Consider the following 23,605-nt stretch of genomic DNA (forward strand, 5'->3'; position numbering starts at 1 on the left):
ATGTGCGTGCAACAGATGCCATCTTAAAAGGCAAAGCGTCATAAAATATTATTAAAATCATGTATCACCGCTGACATAAGACTTCGTTTGGAATTATCAGCACAAGCTGGTAAGAATTGTCTGCAGGTAGTTTCAACCTTGATAACATCATTTTGCAGCAATTTAAAAAATTTTCATGGTGAATCCCATGTGTCTTAAAAATTTAAATCATAATGTTGTTTGCCGGCCGCGGTGGTCTCGCGGTTCTAGGCGCGCAGTCGGGAACCGCGCGACTGCTACGGTCGCAGGTTCGAATCCTGCCTCAGGCATTGATGTGTGTTCTGTCCTTAGGTTAGTTAGGTTTAAGTAGTTCTAAGTTCTAGGGGACTGATGACCACAGCTGTTAAGTACCATAGTGCTCAGAGCCATTTTTGAACCATAATGTTGTTTTATACGGTGCGTCATGCATGTTGCCCCAATATATGGGACGACTCCGTCAACATTGGAGTTGATTTCCGATGCACTTGCTGGAGTGACTGCCAGTCTGTCCGGTCTGCTCATCAGGACGAGCCCTCTCTAAAGAACTTCACTTTAGAAAGTGATTTCCAGTTCTAACGATGTCTTACCATATGCTAGGGCTACATGCACGACGGCACCGTGTAAAATAATTATGAATAAAATTTTTAAAAATCTAGACATGTGGGATTCCCAATGAACATTTTTTATAAAGTTCTGTCACATGATGGCTAGTTGCAGACCAATAAAACAATAACTTTTTTATGAAGAGTTTATTAACAAATATGCCACCATTGAAGTACATATGTTTGGTGACTAGTTTCGAACCCACTGGTTCATTCTCAATCGTCTCCTACCGATGCTGCACTGACAGTGTCTCATTTTAGTAACGTAACAATGGCGACCGATGGCTCCAGCAGTCTGGTCCCTTCGATCTCACAAACCAAGCAACCAACGTAATAATGGTCTTAATAATCCAGCATGTTTCTGACTTGCTAAGTAGGCACATGTTGCTTGTGACAGTCATCTACGATCACTCTTTGAAGCGTACATTGCCATTGTGATCTCCGTTGTTAAGAACAGGCACTTTCAGTCCAGCGTCAATAGATCGGGTATTAGAATGAACCAGGTGCTTAGAAACTAATCGCCAAACATATTTTCTTCAACTGTGACAGATATGTTAATAAATGTTTCATGAAATTAATGTATATACAGGGTGTCCCAGCTATCTTGTCCACCCAAAATATCTCTGGAACAATAACAGCTTTAGAAAACGACTTTCACCGGTATCAATGTAGGGCTGGGGCCCATGAATGTACATATTTGGAAACATTCTAAAACGAAAGAATATGTGTTTTTTAACACAAATTTATGTTTTTTTGAATGGACCTCCTACATTTTTTCTTCAGCAATCCATAGCATGACAAAGCACATACACAATGGCGTTGATTGAATCGCAATATTCCAATTACATCCCGAGATATTGTGACGCGAAGTTGACGCTTGAAACACTCGACATGCGCTGCTAGCGCACGTCCTGAGGCTCAGGCGTGATCCCCATGCTGCCCATAATCGCGCAGCAGACCGTATTATTCGTTTCGGACCTCTTGATCTCTTGATAAGTATGGAAGTGTGATTACACATGTCAATCACATCGCGATTACGGGCAGCATGGGGTTCACGCCTGAGCCTCAGGACGTGCGCTAGCAGCGCATGTCGGGTGTTTCAAGCGTCAACTTCGCGTCTCAATATCTCGGGATGTAATGGGAATATTGCGATGCAATCAACGCCATTGTGTATGTGCTTTGTCATGCTATGGATTGCTGAAGAAAAAATATAGGAGGTCCATTTAAAAAAAACATAAGTTTGTGTTAAAAAAATATGCTTTCGTTTTAGAGTGTTTTCAAATATGTACATTCATGGGCCCCAGCCCTACATTGATACCGGTGAAAGTCGTTTTCCAATAGCTGTTATTGTTCCAGAGATATTTTGGGTGGACACCCTGTATATTGCATGTCCTGTATCAACAAAATGCTGGAACCAGAAAAAATAACTATTAGCATATTGTGTTGCTTTTTTCAATGAAAAAGCTGTATATTTTTCACGAAAGAGTTTCTGATGTCGCTTACCATTTCCGACAATTAACTGAAATGCTTCACTGATGAATCGTGACGATTCACGGTTCATCTTCAATACAGTACCGAGTCCTTAGTTCTGGATTTTTTTTCCTACTATCCTACTTACTATGATACCAGTCGAGGACAAGAAAACGGGAAAAATGCTTTAAACGTACGTTGCCAGACATACATTATAGCACTAGTTTCAAGTGGTAAGCCTGAGTCACTAATGTTAGTCAACGTACATCACAGCTGACACACAATTTCAGTGCAAAATATCACCATGCGTTCTGTTTCCATACTTTCATTCGTTTTGCACTGGAATTACGTTATTCTCCTCGTTTCTGGTGCAAATTAATTTTGCTTGATTTGCAAGTCTTGCTGGTCTTTATGAATTTTCATATAATCTGTGCCGTGTAAAGTGAACTGCCAGCGATTAGCATGTAAATGCCGTGGAAATTTGCCAACCTTCATGCCAACTGCTCCCCAGACGCTATGCAACGGCCTCTGTGTTGGCGAGAAACGTTCTGCAGCCGTAATTGTTTCCTGCAATACGAAACCTGTGAATGAAGACAGAAGGTGCGTGTATTGCAAACTTGGAAAAGAAATATCGTCATCGTCTGCCAGGTACGATTACTCCCAATCTAAGGCGAGAGGCACCACACACGTTATATTCTATGCACAGTTGCTGTGTACCTAGTGAAATCAGACAGTTGTCACACACAGATTACTAAATGTCTAGAAAGTGCCTCCACCGTAGAAATCGTGAAGTTGTCTTTTGCGTTGTGGAGAAAATTTTTATTTGCGAGTGATGTAGTATTCTAAGTTATTTCCCTTTTTTGAGAGAGAGGTGAAAGTGAAGACCCGATCTAGTTTTCATTTAAGTAGGAGTATATAATCGCCTATAAACAACTTGCGACTTACTTCATATGCCAATCTGTGTAACTTACTCCGATTAGTGTACTGGAAGCTACATGATCCACATTTATGTTATGGTAGTCGTGTCAAATGATTAGAATTGTGTAGCGAATACAAAACACGTAGATTCCTTTTCGGATGCAAGAAATTAATTTTAGACTTTTTCCTCGTAGTGTCCAGTATCCAGATGAAACATAATTTCCTTGTAAGAGTATAATACCTGGTGATAACACAGTCTTTGACGAAGAGTGTTGCCTGTTCGTTGTCTGTGCTTTTCTGAAAAGTTCTGTTGTGTATTTCGCACGTATTTTTAACAGGATATCGTAGACCAATTTTGACACTGCTCCGCAATGCCTGCGCTGTACATAGAATCATGCATCGTCGTGCGTCATGACTGTTCATGTATCATGTAACTGAGCGAGAGGAAACGGCCGGTTTTATGAAGTAAAGGCCGACCTCACGTTTTATAGCGAAAATTAATTACTGCAGCGTTTTTGTAGGAACTGTTCTGTAGTCACGAAATATAATACAATCCAGGAGCCACTCGCATGGGCCATAGCAACGCATTTAGTTAAGGGAAGGAAGTACAGAAGGTAAAATGCTGAACGTGTTTAATATAAAAAGAGCGGATAAAGAACCTGAATTATGTTTTGTAAATCATGACCTATTAATATGGCTATCAATTTCAAATAGTGTGATCGCTTATCAACAATGAAGAATGACTTGTAGCGTGACTTGAATAAATACAACATGAAAGGTCTCGAATCCAACACTTTCATGTTAATTTCTTAAATCTGTTGTCATTTACGGCATACATTCCACTTCTGACTTTACTGTGGTGTTTCTGACTCCATCTGGGAGGAGACTGAGCAGTCGAACGTGTTACTTTTGCACATAAACAAGAACGATCTGTCACACAACTACACTTCAAAACACAGTATATATGTAATTCATGTCACACAGTCTCATATGGAACCGACATGCGCTTTTTTTATATAGTGTATATGATAAGATACTGTCATCCCCCTTCCTTTCTGTGTGAAAGGATGAATGAGCAAATGTATTTCTAGTTGCATGCTTGATGGTAGCAAACAAGTCTGTCTGCTAGAGAACAGTAGGACCAACGTCGGAACAGGTAGCTATGCTTTCTAAAAGCAAAGAGGTTTCTATTCTTAGTATGGTCCTGTCCATCCCTTGTCATGTTGGTATAGGAAGCTGCCTCTCTGGTCACTTCTGTTTGTATCTGTGAAGTACCCTCGGTAGGGTCCCACGCCAGTCTATCCGCGGTGACTGTCTGAAGTCGTAAGATCTCCAGCTAAGCGCGTCTCTGCTAAGTCCGTAGGACAATGGATTTCTTAAGTTCAGCCTAACTGAAAAATTTAATCACCTTTATTTCAGGTTTAGCTCTAAAATATCTAATGTTATCTTAAATTGCAACGCAGTGTAATTCGAGTGTGAAGTTCAGAATATCTTCCAGTAGTTGCTTTGTCACTACTTTGTGAGTAAAGTGGAACCACGTGTTGATGATCCTTAACTCTAACTAAGATCATCAATCTTAAATGTCAATGTGCGTGAGACCATAACATCTCGTCTTGACAATATTTTTCAATATAGCAACTTTTCTTTATGTTCAACCCACATGGTGTGTACTTTGTGAGACCAGTACCACGTGCTTATACAATTGTTTGACCCATCAGGTTAATAGTAAGACGATAGCAACCAGTTCGAGGTCTTTCTTTTGTAAATTGCGTTTCGATGTAATTTATTTTAATCATCAAAATTATTGTGGAGCTACACTCTTTGTGCAAACCAAGTTGACCACGTGAAGCATCTGGTGTAATCATCAAAGTAGCCCTCAGCTATTCTTTTTGGGAAGATTTCACACAGAGTTAGTATGAATTTAGTATACCAGTGTGTACGGACAGGATTGAACTACAAATGTAACTTCTTTGGGTAAAATTTGAATCCGTTTGTTGTGGTTAATTGCCTCTTGCATATGTTTCAACGTTCTTCGTGTGTTATTTTGTGAATGCAGTGTTGTATGCAGTCTCCCAATCTTGGCTCCATATTTGATGTGTTCCGTAAACTCACATTTTCACAATCCTAAATAAGGCACCAGTTTAGTTACGAATCAAGTTTAATATGCTGAAAATTTAACTAAACAATGATCAATGTTAAAATAAATGTCCAAATATAAACTGATTTATTTCTTTTTATTTAAATTCTCTTTTTTATATATGTATATCACCGGTTGTCGTAAGATAACTATTAAAAGATTATAATTAATGTTAGTCTGGTTGGGAATTTGGTAAGCTAGACTACATACCTGGTGAAACAGTTGCTCAGTAATGCAAGGTTAACTTCCCCAGATAGCTCACAGCTTTTAACCCGCTTTTATTGTCTTGAATAGCAGCACCGCTTTCAGAACAACTTAATGTATCAACATTACAAACATTCGCACAAACTTCAGGAAACCCATCACCCATCAAGTAACGCAAGACACGCCTTGGTGAACACTAATGTGGTCATTAAATAGCCAACCAGACGTGACTTCCAAGCAAATTAAGTTCTACCGTGTTGATAATCGAATGGCTGCTTTGCGATCGCGTATCAGTAAATCGGCTGATAAGATAATCCTAGCAACGTTGAGTGAAACAGTAAATGCTGTTTTCCACCACTTACAGAACAGACGATATAATATCGCGACTCTCTTACAAATTTTCAAATTTGAGAGTAAGAATATTTCAGTTCAAATTCATAAAATTTAATAGTGCATCCTTGAACATAATTGATTTAGGATACAATGAGAATGTTCTGCACTGTACTACATGTTACAACTTCTGCAGTTAGTCAAGAGATTGTCAAGACAGGAAAACCATATACAGGTGGTGAATGATTAAAAGGTTGTTTATAAATGCATCCCAAATGCTATTTCGCAATTTTAAGAACAAATCAGATATTGTAACAAAAAGTTACCATCGTCTGGTAAAACAATGAAAGATAAAAAAATCAAAATGTGTTTGAACGTAACCAACCAGCAAGCCGATGATACTAAACTGGTTTCACCTTTAGCAAAAGCAGTTGACGACTCTTGTGACAAATGATACAGAGCAAGTTTCACTTTTTATATGCTTTATTTCATACAGAGGTCCTTAAAAAGAACTTTTATCATTATTTCCACTCAAAGATAAAAACGTGTAGTGGATATAGCTGATATTGCAAATGCTGTGGTTGGGTGCAGTGATGAACATACTATTCCACTCGATAAAACTGTTTCAGTTTCAACAGACGGGGCGAAAGGTATGACTAACGTAAGAAAAAGGTTTGTTGCTATGGTAAAAGAAAAATTAATCAGGAGATGCTTACTTATCTTCGTATCATTAATCACGAAGCGCTTTGTTTCCAGTGCAGACATTTCCGGACGAAATTGGTGATTGACAATTCCATTATAGCTACAGCTCTCAGTCATTGTCAGTTTAAAAAAGTTTTTAGTTGAAATAGAGTGTGAATATGCAGATTTTCTGTTGCCTAACAAGGTACATTGGTTATCAAAAGGAAGCATTTTGAAACGATTCGCTTGCCTGTTCACAGAAATTAAACTACTTCTCCTCCTTGAGACGGTGTTCAGTACCGAGAACTAACGAACGAGCAGTAGATCAAAAATTTTGTTTCATAATAAACGTTTGTCTCGTCTAAATGAGTTTAATCGTATACTGCAGGGGAAAGGTAACAATTTTTTCTGTGCTGGGAGAAATTATTTCAATCGAAAACAAATTCTTTCTTTTTGCTCAAGAGTTGGAAAGAAAAAGTGAGTCTCTTTCAAAAGTGTGTTGAAACGTCACCAAGAAAATAATTCTACTTTTGACATGTGCTATTTCTAAACAAAACTTTTGAACATGAAGGAAGCTTTTCTCAAGAGGTTATAGGAATTCCCGAAATAGCAAAGCGCCGTTAGCCTTCGAAAATCACCTCCTAATCACAATTAACTTTTGTGCCTTTGATATTGGCATTGGCAACTGGCGGAATTAAAAAACAAAGAATTTTGAAGCTCGAAATCTGATATACGCAGACATAGAAATGTGTGCCTGTAGAGAAATACTGCAGAAAAGTCCGGTCCCGGTAGCTGAGTGGTCAGCGTGGCGGAATGTCAATCCTAAGGTCCCGAGTTCGATTCCCGGCTGGGTCGGAGATTTTCTCCGCTCAGGCACTGGGTGTTGTGGTGTCCTAATCATCGTCATCTCATGCCCATCGACGCGCAGGTCGCCGAAGTGGCGTCAAATCGAAAGACCTGCACCAGGCGAACGGTCTGCCCGACGGGAGGCCCTAGCCACACGACATTTCATTTCACTGTAGAAAAGAAAAATGCGAACTTAGTTAACAGTAGAAGTGGTCGACTTTGAAAGACCTGGAGAACTAAGACGTAAATTTTTAGCGCCTGGAGTAGTATTACTGACTCATAAAATCATCTGAAAAAACTGGCGTTTCTTCTTCTTTCGCTATTCGGGTCTACATATTCATGCGAGCAGACATTTTGAAGGATGAATCTTATCAGGAGCAAACTAAATTTAGGAGTCATCTTATTGATCGTGCCTATAATAAAAACAATGACATACAAACTTGAATTCCTAAGGAGATGCACATTTACGTGAGAACCGACTCTGGTCAGAGATGACGATGTCTTCAGTCATCTCTGGCATGTATCCAGTCTTTCGGTGTCAACCTTTATCGTTTAGGTCAATAACGTAACCTAATATTTTTTGTGTTTGAAATCGGTGTGTTCGTTGAGAATCTCCTTCAGGTATTCTCTGACCAACGTCTGTTCTTACGCAAAAGTAAAGCATCTGCGGTGTCAACTGTCATAAATTACGGTCAACATTTTACGATTTTACTCTGATATGTCACGCCCTGCTGTATGAAACCTAACAGCATAAAATCAACGTGACACTGAAATTTCTAGAATTTCACATGAAATCTAGCGGCAACAGTCATACTAGATATTATTTGCACTTCAGAACAACTTTCGACATAAGTTGAGAACCAAAGGTAGAACACACATACTTGAGATACCTAAAGATATAATCATCTCAGACCATAGTCTGTTATTTTGTACATATAAAACAGCAGTGGTGTGAACTGTCAAAAAATCGCAGGAAATATTTACAATATTGTATCAATATTACCCCACACTGTATAAAGCAGCACAAAATCGACATGAAGTCGATATTTGAGAATTTCATTCGAAATATGACGAGAACAGTCACCGGATACAGTCACTCCAAGTATACAGGGTGATTACAATTAAAGTTAAACTTTAAAACCGCTGTAGAAGTAACACCACTGGTCATATTGACGTCAGATTGCGACGGAGTATAATCGGAGAAGGGGAAGAAAAACTAATGGCAGAAGAAAAATAGATAGTTACAAAATGTAGCAATAGATTGCTCTGTAAGCATCATGATTTAATAGTGGTCGACTAGAAATGACAAATGAATCATACAGCAATGTACATTTGACGTTAAACAAACTTTACTACTCAGTAGGCATGGGCGTGCGGGTGTGATATTGTTAGTTACTTAAGCCCATCCACCACGGCAAGCACATCGCATGGGAAAAATCAGTTTTTAATTGCCCTGAGGCCAAAAAACGCATAAAAAGCATCACTCATATTGTTTTTTAATTGTCCTGAAGCAAAAAACCGCATAAAAGCATAAATCAAAGTCAAATAGGATTATTGATTTCCGTGTGACTGGCGCAAAACATGTTCAGTAAGCTGTCCACCGTTTTGTACAACAAGTTGAAATCGAGGAATAGCATGTTACACAACTGATCGGAGTGTTTCCGGGGTCACGTTCAGAATTTGTTGCACAATGCGTTCCTTCAGTGCAGCTAAGTTTGCACTCGGAGCACTGAACACATGTTTCAGGTAGCCCCACAGTGGATTGAGATCAGGTGATCGGGAAGGCCAGGCTGTAGGTAAATGGCGGCTGATAATTGTAGCATTTCAGAAATGGCGCTTAAGTAGCTGATCAACTGCATTTGCAATGTGCGGAGGTGCGCCATCTTGCGTAAAAATGATCCCATCCACGCTACTGGGGAGCTGAAATGACGTGGTTGCGCAAAAGACACTCGTAGACTTAGAGAAAGCTTTTCACAATGTTGACTGGAATACTCTCTTTCAAATTCTGAAGGTGGCAGGGGTAAAATACAGGGAGCGAAAGGCTATTTACAATTTGTACAGAAACCAGATGGCAGTTATAAGAGTCGAGGGGCATGAAAGCGAAGCAGCAGTTCGGAAGGGAGTTGAGACAGGGTTGTAGCCTGTCCCCGATGTTATCCAATCTGTCTATTGAGCAAGCAGTAAAGGACACAAAAGAAAAATTCGGAGTTGGTATTAAAATCCATGGAGAAGAAATAAAAACTTTGAGGTTCGCAGATGAAATTGTAATTCTGTCAGAGACAGCAAAGGACTTGGAAGAGCAGTTGAACGGAATGGACAGTGTCTTGAAAGGAGGATATAAGATGAACATCAACAAAAGCAAAACGAGGATAATGGAATGTGGTCAAATTAAGTCGGGTAATGGTGAGGGAATTAGATTAGGAAATGAGACACTTAAAGTAGTAAATGAGTTTTGCTATTTGGGGAGCAAAATAACTGATGATGGTCGAAGTAGAGAGGATATAAAATGTAGACTGGCAATGGCAAGGAAAGCGTTTCTGAAGAAGAGAAATTTGTTAACATCGAGTATAGATTTAAGTGTCAGGAAGTCGTTTCTGAAAGTATTTGTATGGAGTGTAGTCATGTATGGAAGTGAAATAGGGACGATAAATAGTTTGGACAAGAAGAGAATAGAAGCTTTCGAAATGTGGTGCTACAGAAGAATGCTGAAGATTAGATGGGTATATGACATAACAAATAAGGAGGTATTGAATAGGATTGGGGAGAAGAGGAGTTTGTGGCACAACTTGACAAGAAGAAGGGACCGGTTGGTAGGACATGTTCTGAGGCATCAAGGGATCACCAATTTAGCATTGGAGGGCAGCGTGGAGGGTAAAAATCGTAGAGGGAGACCAAGAGATGAATACACTAAGCAGATTCAGAAGGATATAGGCTGCAGTAGGTACTGGGAGATGAAGAAGCTTACACAGGATAGAGTAGCATGGAGAGCTGCATCAAACCAGTCTCAGGACTGAAGATAACAACAACAACATCGCTTACCAGTGACAGTACACGTAACAGGATCGGAAGCACCAGTCTCCTCGAAAAAATATGGCCCTATGATAAATGATTCCGTAAATCCTCACCACACAGTGAGCTTTTGAGGATGAATTGGTACTGGTTGACTTACGTGTGGATTCTGGGTTGCCCATATTCGACTATTCTGTGTATTGACATACTATCAGATGGAAGTGGGCTTCGTCTGTCCACAGAATCTTCCACGGCCAATCGTCAACTTCCTTGCAGGCACGAAATTCTATAGTAAAGGTCTCTCTTGCTGGCGGGTCAACAGGAAGCAACTCGTGCACATGGTTAATTTTGAATGGATATGAAAGAAGGATGTTTCGTAGGATTTTAAGCAACGTGCTCACGGGTATGTCCAATGTTGGGGCAATTCTCCGTGCACTACACGTTTGCACACCACCACTCGTCTCCTCCTGCATTGCTGTGGCGACTGCTTCCACTGACGTGCAATCAATACTTTTCCTCCCTCTGCCAGGTTGCACACCAAAAGAACCCGTCTTTTCGAATTTCCGAATCATTTTCTCCAGATCCACGGCAGTTATCGAACCAACGCCTTTTTTGAAACCCTTCAGTGTCCGGAACTTCTGCAGAGCGAAGTGTGCGCAGTTATAATTTTTGTGTACAGCTTTACGAGCAGAACCGATCCTGCATTGAGACAGTCATGGCGCACGTCGCAGACGCGAAAGGAGGAAAAGCCGTGTACCCGGCGTGTTTACACCAACTTCAATGGGTCGTTCCAGTGACAGGTGTTTCCTTTTACGTATTCTGACACATAAAGCTTCGTCTATTTATCAAATTGGGCACTATTTTTTTTTCTTCTAGTAAAGGTTTTCCCCATTCTCCGATAATATTCCGTTGCAATATGACGTGATTCTGACCAGTGGGGTTACTTCTACAGCGTCTTGAAAGTTTAACTTTAATTTTAATCACCCTGTATATAAGTTACGACACCGTAGACCTAAGTTTCCCTCTTTGTTACATAGTTTAGAAATATAAAAATTAATTACAGTGTAGTTATTGTGTAATTTGTGATAACGAAAATAATGACTGCAGTTTCAGTTATACCTCAGCAATTTACGAAATTCTTCATTTATGAAAATATTAAGTATGAAGTTCCTGTACAACCGTAGCACATTGTAGGTCTCAAACTTTGCATACACAAGTAATTGAAAATGGAAATCTTCCGAAACAGCTATCGTAATAACCAATAAATGTTTTAAGTTTTTTTTTTTTTAATTATTAAAAGGTGTGAGCCCCTCCACGCTCGCACAAGCATGGTGACCAACTCAAAAGGTCTACTGTCACCTCTGCATTGTTAGTATTTAGAATCGAGGAGATCGCAGGAGCGAGGAACTGCGATGTTATCCCAACGTCTGGGTAGGGTTACCCATTAATAGGGGCGCATCTGGGTGATAGAAGTGGTCGAGAAAGCTCGACAGAGTCAAGCTTGAAAGAAGAGCGGTTTTAAGGGCAGAGGGAAAAAAGTGCCAAGGCAAGTGACAAGGGAAAAAAACCTCTGCGACAGTGTCAGGTTGGGTAGTAAGGGCAGTAGCGGTTTCTTGCTATCTGCGACAGATCGTGCAAGGTAAGGTTATGTTACCGGTTGGGTATCATGCATCAGTACCGTAGTAGCAATGCCAGATTGTCATTGAATGATCAGTCCTGTCGAGGAGGTGAGGCTGCTCCTGCTGGGCCGACGATGTCTCCTGGGCCAGCTGCTGCTGCTGCTGCTCCTGTAACATAGCCATGTCGTTTTAGGTTTGTCAGTTCGATGGTCCTCAAAGGAACTGGCTGTGTGATACGTGTTGGTGGTTTGTTTGTGAGTCGTGTTTGGCTTCCCTGCGATCGCAAAAAAAATGGTTCAAATGGCTCTGAGCACTATGGGACTTAACATCTATGGTCATCAGTCCTCTAGAACTTAGAACTACTTAAACCTAACTAACCTAAGGACATCACACAACACCCAGCCATCACGAGGCAGAGAAAATCCCTGACCCCGCCGGGAATCGAACCCGGGAACCCTGGCGTGGGAAGCGAGAACGCTACCGCACGACCACGAGATGCGGGCTCCGATTGCCAGTTCTCATGGCAGAGGCTCAGCTAGTCAGTGGCTGAAGTGCGGGGGATCGCCTCATTGTGTCGTTTGCGTAGTTACGAAGTTACCATAGATGGCTAGTACCTAAGGATTGTCTTTGGGCGCTTGTGTTTCCATCTACGGTTGTGGTAAATGTTTTAAGCAGTGATACTGGAACCTTACTTACAGTGTCCTTCCAACATTTCTACATTAAGTTGAAATGTTTGGCTGTCAAAAGAAATTTCAGTCGTTTCTGTTGATATTTGGCTCTGTTCACTAATGAGCTTGCCGCCCGCTGTGCTAGAGGAGTCCCCCTTCTTTTGACTCACTGTAACGTGGCGTTGGACTGTTGAGCTTGCTTCACCAACCGTGTCGTCGTAGGCTCCCCGTCTTGTTTATTGTCTACCTCGGTGTAGACAGTAGAGGGCTAGGGAGGCTGTCCTTGGCGCGCGCCGCGCCGCACTGTGCAACACGGTCTGTTAGGGAGGCGGTCAGCCAGCTCCGGTTGCCACGGCCGCAACACCCGACACCGCGGATCAGGTGACCGGCGGCCCGCCACTTTGCCTGCCCACTGCCCCGTCCACTCTGTTTGGGAATTCTGGGATCAGCACCGAGGCGAGACCAGAGCGACGCCCGTCATGGATCGGTGATGCCTGCTTTTGGTGCATATTCGAATGTCAGCTTCATCAGACGACCATAACCTCTCTCTACCCCTTCCTCACTGTCTCACATTTGTCTCCCTTTGGGGCGCCTGCTGGCAGTAGAGTCACCAGACACGAGAGCGGCATTAGAGAGCAAAGCCGGTGGTATACTGAACACAGTAAGGCAATAGAAACAAATTAACAATCACAGCACTCAAAGCTTGTACACTGGAGTGTCAAAAGTCGTGGGATACCTCCGAATATCGTGTCGGACTTCCTGTCGCCCGGCGAAGTGCAGCAGCTCGCTGTGGTGGGAACTCATCAAGTAGTTGTAAGTTTCCGGCAGAAATATTGAGTCTTCTAATCATACAATGAAGGCTTTCACGACCGGATGGTACTGTTGTTGATAATTCTGCCGGGTTATATGGCCGTGGTCCATGGAATTCTTCTATTCCTAAAGTTTCGTCCAATACTACGTTGGACATCCTCAGAGGTATGGCTGGTCCTGCTGAGTCCTGACGACTGACGAGTCGGGCGCCGGAGAGCGGCCTAAATACCGAGGAAAGTGGGCGTGGTCTAGCTTGCACATAGTAGCAGAAAGAAAACTAGTCAAAGATAAAATGGAACTATCGATAATAGTCCGTCACTTATCGATTCTGTAACGCCACTGTCCATATCTCGCTTAATTTCAAGGCCTCTTCTTTTCTATTAAAATTATCTTCATGTTTATAAGATGACGTGGAAAAGGACCAGGTTATTTCCAATCATCGTCACCCCCAACAAAAAAGAGATGTAATCAAAAGTTTCGTGGACAGGGCAAAACGGATTTGTACGCTGGAACATCTGGATACGGAACTGAATCATCTGAAACAGGCCTTCGAAAGGAATGGGTACTCAAACGAAGAAATTAATAGAGTTTTAAGACCTAATTACAGGAGGCCAAAGGACAAGGATGGTACACAGCAATGGAAGAATACGGTGTCTTTACCTTTCATTAGTAACGTTACAGATCGAATCGGCAAAATTTTGCTGAAACATAAAGTGAAACCGGTATTTAAACCTACCAGAAAAAATAGGACGTACTTCGTTCTGTTAAAGATAAAAGGCCACCACTATCATATAGCGGTGTGTATAAAATTCCGTGTACTTGTGGCAAGGTCTATATTGGTACTACGAAAAGAAGTGTGAATACGACGGTAAAGGAGCATAACAGTCTTTGCCGACTGGGAAAAATAGATAAATCGGCAGTTGCGGAACATGCACTTCACAAAAACAGACATAATGTCTTATGGGATAACAGCAATCAGTGATTTTATAATGTTACTTAAAATCCGTCTTGATTGCAAATTTTTTATTCATATGACCGGTTTCGGTTCATTTAGAACTATCTTCAGATCTGATATTTCAGTTACAGGACGGGTTACTCCTGTAACTGAAATATCAGATCTGAAGATGGTTCTGAATGAACCGAATCCGGTCATATGAATGAAAAATTTGCGATAAAGACGAAGTAACATGCACTTCAGTCAGATGACCATGTAGTTAAGTTTTCTGAAACTACAGTTTTAAGTGCTACCACGAACTACTATCCACGACTGTATAGGGAGGCTATTGAAATTTATAAACATGAAGATAATTTTAATAGAAAAGAAGAGGCCTTGAAATTAAGCGAGATATGGACAGTGGCGTTACAGAATCGATAAGTGATTTTTTATCTGTGACGGACTATTATCGATAGTTCCATTTTGTCTTTGACTAGTTTTCTCTCTGCTACTATGTGTAAGCTAGACCACGCCCACTTTCCTCGGTATTTAGGCCGCTCTCCGACGCCCGACTCGTCAGTCGGCAGGACTCAGCAGGACCAGCCATACCTCTGAAGATGTCGAACGTAGTATTGGACGAAACGTTAGGAATAGAAGAATTCCATGGACCACGGCCATATAACCCGGAAGAATTATCAACAACAGAAATATTGAGCCTTGCTATCTCTGTAGGCGTCCATAATTGCGAAAGTGTCGCCAGTGCAGAATTGAGGCCGAACTGACCTCTAAATTGTGTCCCATAAATGTTCGATCGGAATCGTGTCGGGTGATCTGGGTGGCCAAATCATTCGCTCCAATTGTCCAGGATGGTCTTCAAATCAGTCGCGAACAAATGTGGCCCAGTGACTTGGCGCGCGGTTGTTTGGGAACATGACTACAGATAGTCTTCAAGTAGCCGGACGTAACAATCTCCAGGGTATGATCGGTTTTATTCACATTCCATGTAAACACAGTCCGCACCATTATAGAGGGACCACCAGCGAGTACAGTGCCTCGTTGACAACTTGGGTTCATGGCTTCGTAGTGTCTGCGCCACACTCGAACAAGCTGTTATCAACTGACCAGGCTACGGTTTTCCAGTCGTCTATGGTCCAACTGATGTGGTCTTGAGCCCAGGAAAGTCGCTGGAGGCGATGTCGTGCTGTTAACAAAGGCAGTCGCGTCGCTCGTCTGCTGCCCTCGCCCATCAATGCCAAATTTCGCCGCCCTGTCCTAATGGATGCGTTTGGTGTACGCCCCACAATGGTTGCTGTGGCTAATTCAGATGGCGTTTCTTGTCTGTCAGCGCTGACGACCCTACGGAAACGCCCCTACTCACTGCTCTTGGTCCCTATGCGAAGATCATCGGCCACTGCATTGTCCGTGGTTGAGAGGTAAAGGTTGAAATTTGGTATTCTCGTTTTCTGTCTTGACACTATCTATTTTCGAAATGGAATGTCCCATGCGTCTGGCTCCAATTACCATTCCAAGCTCAAAGACTCTCATTTCCCGTCGTGTGGCCACCATAGCGTCAGAAACTTTTTCACGTGGATCACCTGAGTGCAAATGACAATTCCGTGAATGCACTGCCCTTTATATACGTTTTGTGGGGGATACTTCTGCCAGCTGTATACATGCATATCGCTGTTTCATTACTGTCCGCCCCGATAGCTGAATGGTGCCGGCACGGTAACTCAGCGTGTTCGGTCAGAGGGTTAGCTGCCCTCTGTAATAATAATAAAAAAAAACTGAGTTAATGGATCAACGACGAACTGAAATGGGTGTCTTGCGACGTCCGCCCCGAGCAGATACAAAGAACGAAGACGAACAAAATGAGTTAAAAAAAAAAAAAAAAAAAAAAAAGAAAAAGGTTAGCGTGACGGACTGCCGTCCTAAGGGGCGGGGTTCGATTCCCGGCTGGGTCGGGGATTTTTTCCACTCAGGGACTGGGTGTTGTGTTGGCTTCATCATCATTTCATCCCCATCCGGCGTGCAGGTCGCCCAATTTGGTGTCGAATGTAATAAGGTGGTCGGACCTGCCCCGAAAGGGGCCTCCCGGCCAATGGCAAACGTCGAGAGCGAGAGACAGTTACGCGTTTCTTTGGAATACGTGTTGATGACAAACTTAACTCAACCATCACATAAAGCTAACTACAAATGAGACCGAAAAAATTTGCACCAATTAGCAAGATTAAACAATTCGCCATACAGATTACCAATCACGCAATAGGAGCGTAGCACTGCACTCTCTGTAACTTAATTTGGTGTCCTATTGAGGCTGTCGGCGGCATTCAGCACCACCTCAGTAGAGGCACTGCATATGGTGTTGGGTGTCTTTCGAATAGATAAAACCATGAAATATCGATCTGCATCCCACTGACTGAAGAAGGGAAGACCCGCTAAGGCCAGGGAAATTACAGGAGAAAATATCGAGCAGAGACGGCAACTAAACTTCTGGTGGGTGGACACCAGCCAACGAGAGTGGACCAAAGTGATGAGGATGTAGGCTGCACACTTTTTTCTCCAACATCAAGGAGCGATTACGATAGAAACGCTACTCCGACCCGTGGCATGGTTTACTTCGTAACTGTGCACGGCCTTCATTCACGCATTTGCAGCGCACTTCGTTTGCTGACAGTGGTGACAGCCATTGTGGATGTACGGAACATTTAGCTCCGTATTACGATCTTTACTGCCACTTACTTAGAAACACATCAGGAATTATACGTAAATTGAAGGTGGAGGGGGGGGGGGGGGGTAGAGAAAGGAAAGGAAAGTGAAGGGACTACTGATGCCAGCTGCATCGGGACATTACGCATAATCAGCGTCGACGAGTGCCAATCTGCACCCGACTGGATTCGAACACGGGATCTTCTATTTACTATGCAGGTGCGTCAATCACTGCGCCACGCTGGACACATTGTTATCGAAACTGCGCGGACTACCTCGGCACGCTTCTCGTACGATCCAAACATGCATCTAGCACCACCTATCCGTAGTCCTTGTCCATTTCCTCCATTCTCGCTACTCTGAGATTCCCGCAGGAGGTCGGACGTACTACTGAAGAAGGTGGATCCATTGCCCGTGTAGGTGAATCAGTTATATGAATGCATGGTGTCTGTTCTTTCGGATCAAATCGACGACGTGGAGTTAGACGACTGGAGACGAATTGGTTAGCTCATAGGAAGACCCCCAGCTCAACGGATTCCTCTGACATTAATATCAACGGAGAGAGATATTAACTGTAGCACGTACGTAACACATACTCAACACTGAATCATGAAATAGTAATGTACAGACAAATTAGAATAGAAACCTACAATGAAGATCCAAAGAAACTGGCACACCTTCCTAATATCGTCTAGGGTCCCCGAGAGCGTGCAGAATTACCGCAACACGATGTGGCATGGACTTGAGTAATGTCTGAAGGAGTGCTGTAGGGAACTGATACCATGAATACTGCATGGTTGTCCATAAACCCGTAACAGTACCAGGGGATGGAGATCTCTTCTGAGTAGCACGTTACAAGGCATCCCAGATATGTTCAGTAATGTTCGTGTCTGGGGAGTTTGGTGGCCAGCGGAAGTGTTGAAAATTAGAAGAGTGTTCCTGAAGCCATTCTGTAGCTATTCTGGACGTGTGGGGTATCGAATTGTCCTGCTGGAATTGCGCAAGTCCGTCAGAATGCTCAATGGACATGAATGGTTGCAGGTGATCAGACAGGATGCTTACGTACGTGTCACCTGTCAGAGTCGTATCAGGCGTCCCATATCACTCCAACTGCACACGATCCACACCATTACAGAGCCTCCACCATCTTGAACAGTCCCCTGCTGACATGTAGGGTCCATAGATTCATATGGCTGTCTCCATACCCGTACACGTCCATCCGCTCGATACAGCAGCCTATTGCGCACAGTTTGAGTCGTAACACGACGTCCTGTGGCTGCACGAAATGCATTATTCAACATGGTGGCATTACTGCCAATGTTCCTCCGAGCCATAATTCTTAGGTAGCGGTCATCCACTGCCGCAGTAGCCCTTGGGCGGCCTGAGCGAGGCATGTATTCGACACTTCCTGTCTGTATCTCTTCCATTTCCGAACAACATCACTTTGGTTCACTCCGAAACGCCTAGACACTTCCCTTGCTGAGAGCCCTTCATGGCACAGAGTAACAATACGCACGCGATCGAACCGCGGTATTGACCGTCTAGGCATGGTTGAACGACGGAAAACACGGGCCGTGTACCTCCTTCCTGGTGGAAAGACTGGGACTCCGTCTAATAGGCGCTGCCCATGTATGGTCGAGTACATATTTGGGTGGGTTTAGTGACATCTCTGAACAGTCAAAGAGACAGTGTCTGTGATACATATCCACAGTCAACCTCTATCTTCAGGAGTTCTGGGAGCCGGAGTGATGCAAAACTTTTTTTGATGTGTGTATAATACTCAATAACTGAAGTGAACAGTCAGTTTTATCTTAACCTCAACTCAGAAGATGTGCTTCATGAAAATGAAGATAACAAGGATAATGAAGAATTGGATTGGTCCTAATTGTGTGTGTGTGTTTAGTGCATTTCGTACCTACTCTTTATGCTCTGATTTTAGTTTCACATTAATTACAAGCTTCACAACTGTCAAAAAGAAACTATTAGCATTAGCCTATATTTGGAAATTTTGTGAACTAACATTAATAGTGGTAATAATTCTAAATATTAATTAAAATTTCATTACTGAAAATGGGTTCACAACTTTTTTTTTAGGAAATAAGGATACTGAGATTTGCTTGAAAAACACATCTGTCCTATGAGAATCGGGATTTTCCTACAAAATTTGATATTCACGAAGATCTATTTTCTCAAAACTTCGTGTCTGTGCTTTGGGACCTTACGTTCTCATTGACTCAGTTGACTCTTTCGAGCTCATGTCCTCAGCGGCCCAGTTGTGTTAATAAAGCTCAGTGTGGCGCTTCTTGTTTGTTTGTTTCTGTATATTATTTTCTTCTGCAGTTTAACGTCCATTTGCCTGAAACGTCATAAATTTCCCCTCTTGTAAAAGAGAGTAAAACGTACCATTTCCTGGACGTTCCTGCTTGCTCTTGCTGTGGCCGTTGTCCACAGCAGGGCCGGATTCTGAGGGAAGAAGGCTTCCTTCAGCCTAGAGTTAATGGGCCGGCCCTTCCCTAATCCTCCTAAATCGGTTTTGGTTTGGACACAAGGGTCGGGCTGAGGATCGAATGATTTCCCTGTTTCGCCGATGTTTTCCGTTACAGAGAAATTTCTGAGTCCTGACAGGACTTACGGAAACGAATCACGCTGAACAGGAAATTGCAAACGACAATACTTAAATTTTGTTCGTGATTGTGATTGACTGGAAGGCCCAAAAGTTAAATCATTTTGTGAAGCGGTTTGGAAACTTTGGAAATTTGTGTTAAGGTCTTATGGGAACAAATTGCTGAGGTCATCGGTCCCTAAGCCTACGCACTACTTAAGCTAACCTAAGCTAACTTACGCTACAGGCAACACACACACACACACACACACACACACACACACACACACACCCGTGCCCGAGGGAGGACTCGAACCTCCGGCTGCCCCGCGCGGCGAAGCGGTTTGGAGCTCATGAAGTCCAGGAGTAGGCTACAGACCGAGTGTTGTAGTCTTTCTTATACGGATTTAATAACATTTATATCATTTGAAAATATTAACATGAATGTGAACTAAAAAACATTCACATATGAATTTAAACTGGTTGAACGTGAAACACCATAATTTAATATAATGCTTCGCTGGAGGCTCTACTACGGCAGAATAAAACCTGAACAACACAATTTTTCGTAATTGTTTTACTGCCGCATTTAATTGTGGCGATTTCTGCACTCCAGCTGTATCATTGCATTAGACCAACGAGACTGTTGCATGGCGACATTGTCTGGCGGCTAATGACCGATTCAAAACATTACGCCTTTCGCTTGTAAACATAGCCCGGAGCACAAACAGCGCTGTCTGAAACATTACTTTAGGAAACACTTTATAAAAATCAAATATGATAAGGATAGAGTAGGGAGAGGCATGGAAATAATGACATGGTTAACAAACATAAATTCACCGTAATTATTCAATTAAAGTACAAAAATGAGAGTGACATTTACGAAATAAATCTGCTACCACGGCTAGAAAGGGAGAGAGTGATATCTACTTTTTACTCAACACGAGAGAAGGAAGTGCGCCCTTTTGTTCCATACAGAGCAAAAATTAATTACTTATCATTGCTTTTCAAATATGAACTTTACCATATAACTAAATCCTTCGGTTACATATAGTTTCATATTATTTTTCATATTTATTTACACAGAGAAAAAATTATTTATCTACTGAAGTTTTAGTTATTCCAGGCAAATGTTGTCGTTTAGCGAGTGAGCAGACGCCAAACAAGGTAATTTACAGTCTAATGGTCAGATCTCGGAATGTTGCTGAGAGTAGTTAGCTAACTACGGGGCTTTTACATCTACACCTACTTGTTTACTCTGCTATTCACAATTAAGTGCCTGGCAGAGGGTTCAATGAACCACCTACAACCTGTCTCTCTACCGTTCCACTCTCGAACTGCGCGCTGGAAAAACGAGCACTTAAATTTTTCTGTGCGAGCCCTGATTTCTATTTTTTTATCTTGATGATCATTTCTCCCTATGTAAGTGGGTGCCAGCAGAATGGTTTCGCAATCGGAGGAGAAAGCTGGTGATTGAAATTTTTATGAGAACATCCCGTCGCAACGAAAAACGCCTTTGTTTTAATGATTGCCACTCCAATTCACGTATCATGTCTGTGGAACTCTGCCCCCTATTTCGTGATAATACAAAACGATCCGCCCTTCTTTGAACTTTTTCGATGTCATCCGTCAGTCCCACCTGATGCGGATCCCACACCGCACAGCAGTACTCCGTAATAGGGCGGACAAGTGTGGTGTAAGCAGTCGCTTTAGTAGATCCGTTGCATCTTCTAAGTGTTCGAATCGCAGTCTCTGATTTGCTATACCCGCAACATTACCTATGTGGTCGTTACAGTATAGGTTATTTGTAATTGTAATCCGTTAGTATTTACTTGAACTTACAGCCTTCAGATTTGTGACTTATCGCGGAATCGAAATTTAGCCGATTTCTTTTAGTACTCGTGTGAATAACTTCACACTTTATTTTATTCAGGGTCAATTGCCACTTTTCGCGCCATACAGATATCTTATCCAAATTGTTTTGTAATTCGTTTTGGTCGTCTGATGAATTTACAAGATCGTAAATGACAGCATCATCTGCAAATAATCTAAGAGGGCTACTCATATTGTCTCCTAAATCGTTAATATAGATCAGGAACAATAAAGGGCCTATAACACTTCCTTGGGAAACGCCGGATATTACTTCTGTTTTAATCGAAGACTTTCCGTCCATTACTACGAACAGTGACCTTTCTGCAGGAAATCACGAATCCAGTCGCACAACTGAGGCGATATTCCATAGTCACGCAGTTTTGGTGGAGGAACGGTGTCGAAAAAAACTAAAAACTAAACTAAACTCTTCCCGCACAGGCCATAAAGGCCCAAAGGTACCGACCGGCCGCCATGTCATCTTCAGCCCACAGGCGTCACTGGATTCGGATGTGGAGGGGCTTGTGGTCAGCACAGCTCTCTCCCTGCCGTATGTCAGTTTCCCAGACCGCAGCCGCTACTTCTCAGTCAAGTAGCTCCTCAGTTTGCCCCACAAGGGCTGAGTGCACCCCGCTGGTCAACAGCGCTCGGCAGACCGGATGGTCACCCATCCAAGTGCTAGCCCAGCCCGACAGCGCTTAACTTCGGTGATCTGACGGGAACCGGTGTTAGCACTGCGGCAAGGCCGTTGGGACGGAGTCGAAAGCCTTCTGAAAATCTAAAAATATGGAATCGATTTGACGTCCCCTGTCGGTAGCACTCATTACTTCATTAGTATAAAGAGCTAGTTGTGTTTCACAAGAACGATGTTTCCTGAATCGGTGCTATGTGTCAATAGATCGTTTTCTTCGAGGTACTCCATAATGCTCGAATACAGTATATGTTCAAAAACCCTATTGCAAATCGACGTAAGTGATATGGGCCTGTAATTCAGCGGATTACCCCTACTTCCCTTTTAGGGTATTGGTGTGACCTGAGCGATTTTCCAGTCTTAGTTTAGCGAGCGATTGTGTATAATTGCTAAATATGGAGCTATTGCATCAGCATACTCTGAAAGGAACCTGAGTAGTATACAGTCTGGACCGGAAGCCTTGCCTTTATTAAGTGATTGAAGCTGCTTTGCTACACCGAGGATATCTACTTCTACGTTTCTCATCTTCGAGGTTGTTCTTTATTGGATTTCAGGAATATTTACTTCGTCTTCTTTGGTGAAGAAGTTTCGGAATATCTTGTTTAATAACTCTACTTTAGTGGCACTGTCGTCATTGACTTCACCGTTATTATCGCGGGGTGAATGTACTGATTGCATCTTGCCACGGATGTGCTGTATGTATGAACAGAATCTCTTTGGGTTTTCTGCCAGCTTCTGAGACAGAGTTTCGTTGTGGAACGTATTAAAAGAATCTCGCATTGAAGTGCGCGCTATATTTTGAACTTCTGCAAAATGTTGTCAATATAGGGGATTTTGCGTTCTCTTAAATTTGGCATGCTTTTTTCGTTGCTTCTGCGACAGCGATCTGACCCGTTTTGTGCACCGTGGGGGATCAGTACGATCACTTATTAATCTATGTGGTATATATCTCTCAACTGCTGTCGATGCTATCTCTTTGAAAGCATTCCACATCTTTTCTATGCTTACCTGGTCATATCGGAAAGAATGGGGACTGTTTCTTAGAAAGGCGTTAAGAGCCTTTTTATCAGGTTTTTTAAATAGATGTACTTTGCGTTTCTTTTTTATGTTTGTGGGTGTTATGGTATTCAGCCTAGCAGTAACAACCTTGAGGTCGCTAATTCCTGTATTCGTCATGATGTTGTTGTTGTTGTGGTCTTCAGTCCTGAGACTGGTTTGATGCAGCTCTCCATGCTACTCTATCCTGTGCAAGCTTCTTCATCTCCCAGTACCTACTGCAGCCTACATCCTTCTGAATCTGCTTAGTGTATTCATCTCTTGGTCTCCCTCTACGATTTTTACCCTCCACGCTGCCCTCCAGTACTAAATTTGTGATCGCTTGATGCCTCAGAACATGTCCTACCAACCGATCCCTTCTTCTGGTCAAGTTGTGCCACAAACTCGTCTTCTCCCCAATACTCCCTATTAATTATTGACTTTCGAGAAGTG

The 23,605-nt window shown here is 42.5% G+C and overlaps 1 pseudogene; it reads right to left on the minus strand.

Annotated features, from left to right (window-relative positions):
• Positions 1–22,061: 22,061 nt before the first annotated feature.
• On the minus strand, positions 22,062–22,179 carry LOC124799551 (annotated as a pseudogene).
• Between the last annotated feature and the right edge of the window lie 1,426 nt (positions 22,180–23,605).

Source organism: Schistocerca piceifrons, chromosome 5 (genome assembly GCF_021461385.2).
Source record: "Schistocerca piceifrons isolate TAMUIC-IGC-003096 chromosome 5, iqSchPice1.1, whole genome shotgun sequence".
Taxonomy (NCBI): domain Eukaryota; kingdom Metazoa; phylum Arthropoda; class Insecta; order Orthoptera; family Acrididae; genus Schistocerca; species Schistocerca piceifrons.